The sequence below is a fragment of the Lathyrus oleraceus genome, chromosome 5 (assembly GCF_024323335.1).
Source record: "Lathyrus oleraceus cultivar Zhongwan6 chromosome 5, CAAS_Psat_ZW6_1.0, whole genome shotgun sequence".
Taxonomy (NCBI): domain Eukaryota; kingdom Viridiplantae; phylum Streptophyta; class Magnoliopsida; order Fabales; family Fabaceae; genus Lathyrus; species Lathyrus oleraceus.
In genome coordinates, this window is record NC_066583.1 from 539713968 (window position 1) to 539720886 (window position 6919).

At 34.6% G+C, this 6919-nt stretch overlaps 1 non-coding gene across 1 annotated transcript; it reads left to right on the forward strand.

Annotated features, from left to right (window-relative positions):
* Window positions 1-3026: 3026 nt before the first annotated feature.
* On the forward strand, window positions 3027-3132 carry LOC127089751 (small nucleolar RNA R71). The gene has a single exon (XR_007791306.1). It is a non-coding gene; the product is annotated as a small nucleolar RNA R71 (small nucleolar RNA).
* The last annotated feature ends 3787 nt before the right edge of the window (window positions 3133-6919 follow it).

A 6919-nucleotide genomic window follows, 5' to 3' on the forward strand; every position in this document is an offset into this window, starting at 1 on the left:
GCTAAAGGGACATCTTGGTTAGTTTAAGCTCTCCTAGATTAAGCCTCTTGCGAAAGAAAGATGCATCAAACTAACACTCGTTTCTAAGTCACACAATGCTTTATCAATGACATATTTGTTGATAACACACTGACTCGAGAAACTCCCTGGATCTTTCAATTTGGGCAGAATCTTAATTTGGATAATGGCGTTACATTCCTCAGTGAGTGCCATAGAACCATTGTCATTGATCTTCCTTTTGTTCGTCAAAATTTTCTTCAAAAATTTAGCATATGAAGGCATTTGAGTTATTGCTTATGTAAAAGGGATACTAATATGGAGTGTATTTAAAAGCTCAAAAAAATTCCTAAATTATCCCTCTATTTTTGACTTCGTGATTCTTTAAGGGTATGGGATGGAAGGCGTGTAAAGAGAAGGGGCACATATGGTTCTTCTTTATCCTTTTCAACCACCTCCTTAGCCACCAGTGTCTGTTCACTCTCCTTTTCAATTGTTATTAGTTCCTTCTTAGTGTACTTTTCTACATCCTATCCTAAATCCTTTTATCTAACTCTCTTATCAACATGGCCTTCTAACTCTATTATGCTTAGCAGTATTAAAGGATTAGCATGTCCCTTTGGGTTCAATTATGGTTGGCCTGAAAATATTCTAGTTGGGGCAGTAGTAGTTACTTGCTATTGGGCCACTTGTGAGATATGTGTCTCTAATATTTTATTGTGTGTGGCCATAGTATTAACTTTATTAGGTAATTGCTTAATCATCTTATTAGTATGGATATTGTGGTTCATGAACTCCTTGTTTTGCTGATTAATAACTCGAAAATGCATTGTATATTTTGACTCGATTCACGTGCATTTTAATGTCGATTTTATATACTTTTGTAATATTATGCTGGTAGTATATGCTCATTTCAGGTACTTAGTGGTTGGAGGCTTCTGCGCGAAAACACGATGAAAAACAACAAAAACTATAAGAAAATGCAAGAATCCTGCTATTATGGCGGGTCCTTTATTGTCATGATGTTCGTCACCCCTAAGGGAGGTCAACTCGTCAACAAAAGGAAAAATAAATTCCTGAGCCAGATGACGAGCTGACCATCAATAAGAAGGCAGTCGTTACCAATATGATGGACGAAACATCACCGACACGACGCCTGTCATGACTCTGCAAACCAATTTTTCGCCCACTTTCAGTAGGAAGTTTTCCACACTTCCCAATTTTTTCCACTACCTTAGACACGATATTACACCTTTCAATACGAATTAAAGCTTATAAATAGACCTTTTACGACTCAAATTAGACATCTAAGCTTTTTACGAGCCATAGAAATCACTTTTGTAAAAGCATTTATTTTCTCACATTGAGTAATATTGCAATTTTAGTCTTGAGTTTGGAGTATTCTTCACTTAATTTCCTGCATTTTTGAAGTTGTAAGTGTTTTTGTTGCTTGAATTTAATCCTGTTGGAATTTTTATCAGCACTTATTTCCAACGTTTATACCAGATTCAAGTCTTCGATCGGAGTAGTTTCTTATTAAATTGAAGTTAATTATTTTAGGTTCCATATTCTACTACTTTTACTTTAATACTTTTCTTTATATGTTTTATTTAATGTTTACTGCTATCAACATGAACATGAACAATACATGTCTTAATTTTACCGTTTTTAACATGTCAGCTTAATCCAACTGAGTTCGGAATGCGAGGATCGTCGTACCGACGGTACACCAATATTTTTTTTAATTTATGTTTATAACGAGAATTGGTTGTATGTCTGAAAAGTTTAGTTTTTATAAATCAAAGTTTATTGCGAAATCAGGAACATGGTGATATTGATTTCAACTCGAAAGAGTGAAACATGTATCTGACGGTAGAAAAACTCATAAATTAATTTTAAATACAACAAAAGTGCTTATTAATTAATTTGGAAAAATCTAATTTTCAAAAAGGTTATTTTAAACAATCTGGCACACGAAATCGGGCGTTTGTACGATTAAAATCTGGTACCAGGAACGCGAAAGTAGATAATACCTTTAAATTAATTTTCTACTAAAAGAAAAGCAAAAATAAATTAATTTTAAAATGGGATTTCGAAGCTATAACACACACGCGCGAAAGCGGGCATTAGATTACAGATTTGAAATTTGGTGTCGTACACGGGAAAATGGGTTGTACCTTTAATTTAATCCTTGCCAATAAAAAATATTTTCTTGTTATAATCATAAAACACAGTTTTTTGGGTACTAACGGTAGAAGAGAATCTCATTCCGGTCTCTCGTCATTATAATTAAGTTAAACCATTTTATTTTCTGCTTTTGTTAACCAAAACCATCCGCATCACCTTAGATAAACATCATAATAGTAGAAAATAGTACTTGTCAACTAGTCTATGTGGAATTCGATACTTTTTATACTAAAATCGATAAAGTCATGCACTTGCAGCCACATTACTAACTTTGGGACATGATAGAGTTCTCCATCATTAGTTCCAAGTTCTAGTTTTTAGGAGCAGGAAGGGCTCCTTTTTTTCCTTGGAAACCGGATGGAGTAGCAGGTGCAAAACTGGGTGCAAATAGGTTATTGTTTTTTTTGTAGGAGAAATTAGGGTGATTTCTCCATCGAGGGTTGTACGTGTTAGAATATGGGTTCTCTTGCGCGTAATTTTCCTGACCAGGGGTTGGTTAAGCTAACACTTGACAATCAGCAGTGATGTGTCCAGGGACTTCACAAATCTCGCAATTAGGAATCACAACAGCTACAGTAGCTGCAGGAGTGATGCTTAGGTTGTCGATTATTTGGGTAAGAGAATTTACTTTTGCATTCATATGATTAAAGTAACTTCGTACATCTCTCCTCTCGGTTATGACTTTTCTACGGGAGTAGTGGCTTTGAGCCATATTTTTTTTGAGAGCATAGGCATCATTGAAAGGTTTGTTCATCAAGGCTCCTCTAGTAGTGACGTCAATGGTTGTTCTTGTGTTATAAAGAAGACCAATGTAAAAAGTATGGATTATTATCCACTTTTCTAACTTGTGATATGGGCAGGCTCTCATCAACTTCTTGAATCACTCCCACGTTTCGAATAGAAACTCACTGTCCATCTGCCTAAAGCAGGTAATTTGGTTCCTTAACTGTGTCGTTTTTCTCGGCTCGAAGTACCTATAAAGGAACATTTTCTTTAATTCATTCCATGTCGTTATGGAATTTGATGGTAAGGACTTTAGCCATGCTATAACTTTGTCCCTTAGGGAGAATGAAAAAAAGCACAATCAAATGGCTTTAGGGTCGACGCCATTACTTTGGAATGTGTCAGTGAATTACACGAAGACAGAGAGGTGTATATTTCAATCCTCCGTTGGGTTACTGAAGAATTAGTTATGTTGCATGATTTGCAGCATGAAGGGTTTTAACTCGAAGTTGTTATCCTGGATTGCACAATTAATGATACTTGACTGGAAATCATCCTTAGAGGGGATGGAGAAATCCTTGAGTGGGCGATTATCGCTTTTTGCCATCTCTTGTTGGAGCCGCTTAAGTTGGAGTCTAACACGTAAGTAGCGCTTTATTTCGTTGATCAATTGGACTATAATCCCGATGCTACGGGTTCCTTGCATACAAATGATATGAGGGACAAATTAATTAAAACAGGAAAAATGTCATAGTATATATGTTGTAATAATGTAACTACAATATTGATGAAATTGGTCCCCGACAACGGCGCCAAAAACTTGATATGCCGCAGGTGCACGAATTTATTAATTTTAGTATAAAATATTATTAATACTACAATGACCAATCACCAATTACCGTTATCCGTTACTATAGTGTTTATCTAAGACTACGCGGATCGTTTGTTTTGTGTGAAAATTAAAATGATGGCTTAAATCATATTTTACTAACAACAAACAGGAACACGATTTCCACCTACCATTGTTGCTCATGTATATTGATGCACTTTATTTTGATAAGAAAAATATTTTTAGTAGAAAAATTAATTTAAAGGTATCGTCCACTTTCGCGTGTTCTTTACCGGACTTTAAACTCATTAGCCTGCTTTTGCATGATACAATTTATTAGTTTAAAATCCTTTTTGAAAATCAGTAGTTTCTTAATTAATTTAGAAAGTGTTTTCAATGTTATTAAAAATAAAATATGATTTTCTTTAGTCCGATACCGCTTTCACTCTTTCGAGTCGAAACTCGTATCATAGTATTTCTAATTTCGTAGTAAATTTCAGCTTTAAAAACAAAAAATTTAAAACTAATAATTATTCTCATTACAAATTTATCGTGCATGCAATTTACAGAGTCCTGTCGATATGACAATCCTCATATTCAAGACTCAATAAATTTACTCAGACATATTAAAAGTAGTAAATAAAAAGCATATTATTAAACAAAATATAATTAAAGTAACAGGAAAGAAATAGAAACCTGGAGAATTAATAAAAATTGAAACTTGTATATAATGAATTTGTTCTGAAGGGAGACTTTGATCCGGTATAAAATTGGAATTTGAAGAACAACAACAACAATGATACTTGCAGGAATAAAATAACAGCAACAAATGTTGAAAATACATCAACAATAATAAAAATAAAAGGCTCCAAGTGTACAAACAATTTTTGCAAGAACACCATAATGTGAGATATTAATGCTTTTACATGTGAATTATATGGCTCTTACAAAGCTTGGATGACAAAAATAATAAACTAAGATCCTATTTGTAGCCTAAGGTTCGTAGTAGAACTACTCAATTCGTGCAAAATGAGTGGAGATTATGCTGAAAGTGGAATAAACCAATTGCTGAAACGTGGGCGAGAAAACTGCCTTAGTCATGACGGGCGTCAGCTAGGCTGACGTCTGGCCCATCATGTCTCCTTCAAAAGGGGTCTGGATCGAAGGCCCAAGACAAGACAGGCGTTAGCTGGGCTAACGGTCTACCCGTCATGGTACTTTGGATAACACCCCAACTTATTATTTAAGGATTTTATTAAATTATCTACGTGATTTAGTCCTTATACGAGAATTGTGATTTTTTCAAAATGCATGGGTATTTTGGTAATTTACTAATTATCGGGGTTCAAAGTTATAAGAGCAGATAAATAGTATTATTTTAACTATTACTTAATTATTGGTAATAAAATAAAATAATAAGAAGTCGAGAATCGTGATTAAATAATTATTTAATTAAATATTTATTTAATTTAAATATTTATTTAATTGATTAAATAAAAAAACAGTCCATTTTTGTGAATAACATAGAGTAGAAGGTAGAATGAGTGAAGATTGAATTTATTTGACAAAAAATATAGTTTTGAAAAATATGCCCATATAAATACTAAAAATGGTGAGAAAATTAGGGTAGAATTCATTTTTGTTAGAATGTGAAAAACATAAAACCTACACTTAGGTGGTTTCAAGCTTGCGGGATAGTGAGAGTTCATTACCCTCCTATCAACGCCCTTAGGGATTGTTATGAATTTCCCTAATTTTCTTTTACGTTAATTATGAGCTAAGTGTTTTCTTGCATACTATTGAACTCTGTTGGTTTGGTGTTGTGTGTTTGCTTTAAGACCCTAATAGGGGATTTATAATAAACCCCTTCAGGTCTCTATGAGTTACTATTGGGGTTAATAACCTTGTGATATGACTTGATTACATGATTACCAAGTTTTTTTGTTGATTTGGTTGTTATTGTGTTGGACCTTGCCCCTGGTTATCGGAACGACTCCGTTAGGGTCGTTTCATTCCCCAAAATTGTGATTTTTGAATCTGAACTATTTTCCCAATTTATTTCTTGAATCGACTATTTTTTGAAATTTTCCCAAAAACAAGTGAACTTATATTTTTTCATTTGTTTTGCAAAAAAGACACTGTTTGGCGGAAACCGAAAACTGGAAAAACTCTTTTTTTTTAAATAATTAAACTTTCATAAAAAAAAATAGAAAATCGGTTAGGGGGTGTTGGTTACGTCGCTGGATGCAGGCGACAGCCATAGAAACAGTCGCGCCACGAGGTTCATGTCGTGAAGGAGAATAGCGATAAAAAATACAGCGGAAATTAAAAATTTATCCTTTAGTGATCCTTATGAATGGGCATGATCGGTGATAAAATCGTTACCTATTGTGGAGATTGAAACCCTTTATGCAGATCGGAGGAGTGATCACGAACGTTGAATGGTCACAACGCCTCTACTCAGTCCACACAAACGGATTCCTTCAGTCTCAGTGCTAGCTGCTACGAATGAAGGCTTTGAGTGTGTATGTGTGTGTGTGTGTGTGTATGAGAGAGAGAGAGAGAGAGAGAGAGAGAGAGAGAGAGAGAGAGAGAGAGAGAGAGAGAGAGAGAGAGAGAGAGAGAGAGAGAGAGAGAGAGAGAGAGAGAGAGAGAGAGAGAAACGAAATTTTCATTTGGTCAAATGCTAATGCACAAGGGTTCTATTTATAGAACCACTTGTGTGGACTGTAAGCTAAAAAGTCCACTTAAGTGTATGTGGCCCAAATCTTATGATATACCAAAATCACTTAAGTGCATGGTACCTTACCATATTTCATATTCTACTTAAGTGCACCGTATCTTACGATGTTCTACAATTCACTTAAGTGCACCGTACCTTACGGTGTTCCTTATTTACTTTATCTCTCATTAATCTGTCATTTGGTATGTGACCCTGTAGGTTCTCGCGGCATTGGCAATTATATTAAATCATATATTTAACATAATAAACAGTGAGCGGTATCTAGAAATACATCACTACTACCCAAGACACAAAAATGTCGTGTGATCTGACAAATCCTTTTGTTATAATACTTATGTGTACAATTATCCTTTTGCCCTTATGTCTATATTGAACACAAGGCATAGATTATGCCATTCTTGTCCAGTTCAATATTGGGCCCTTAGACATTCATCTTGTTG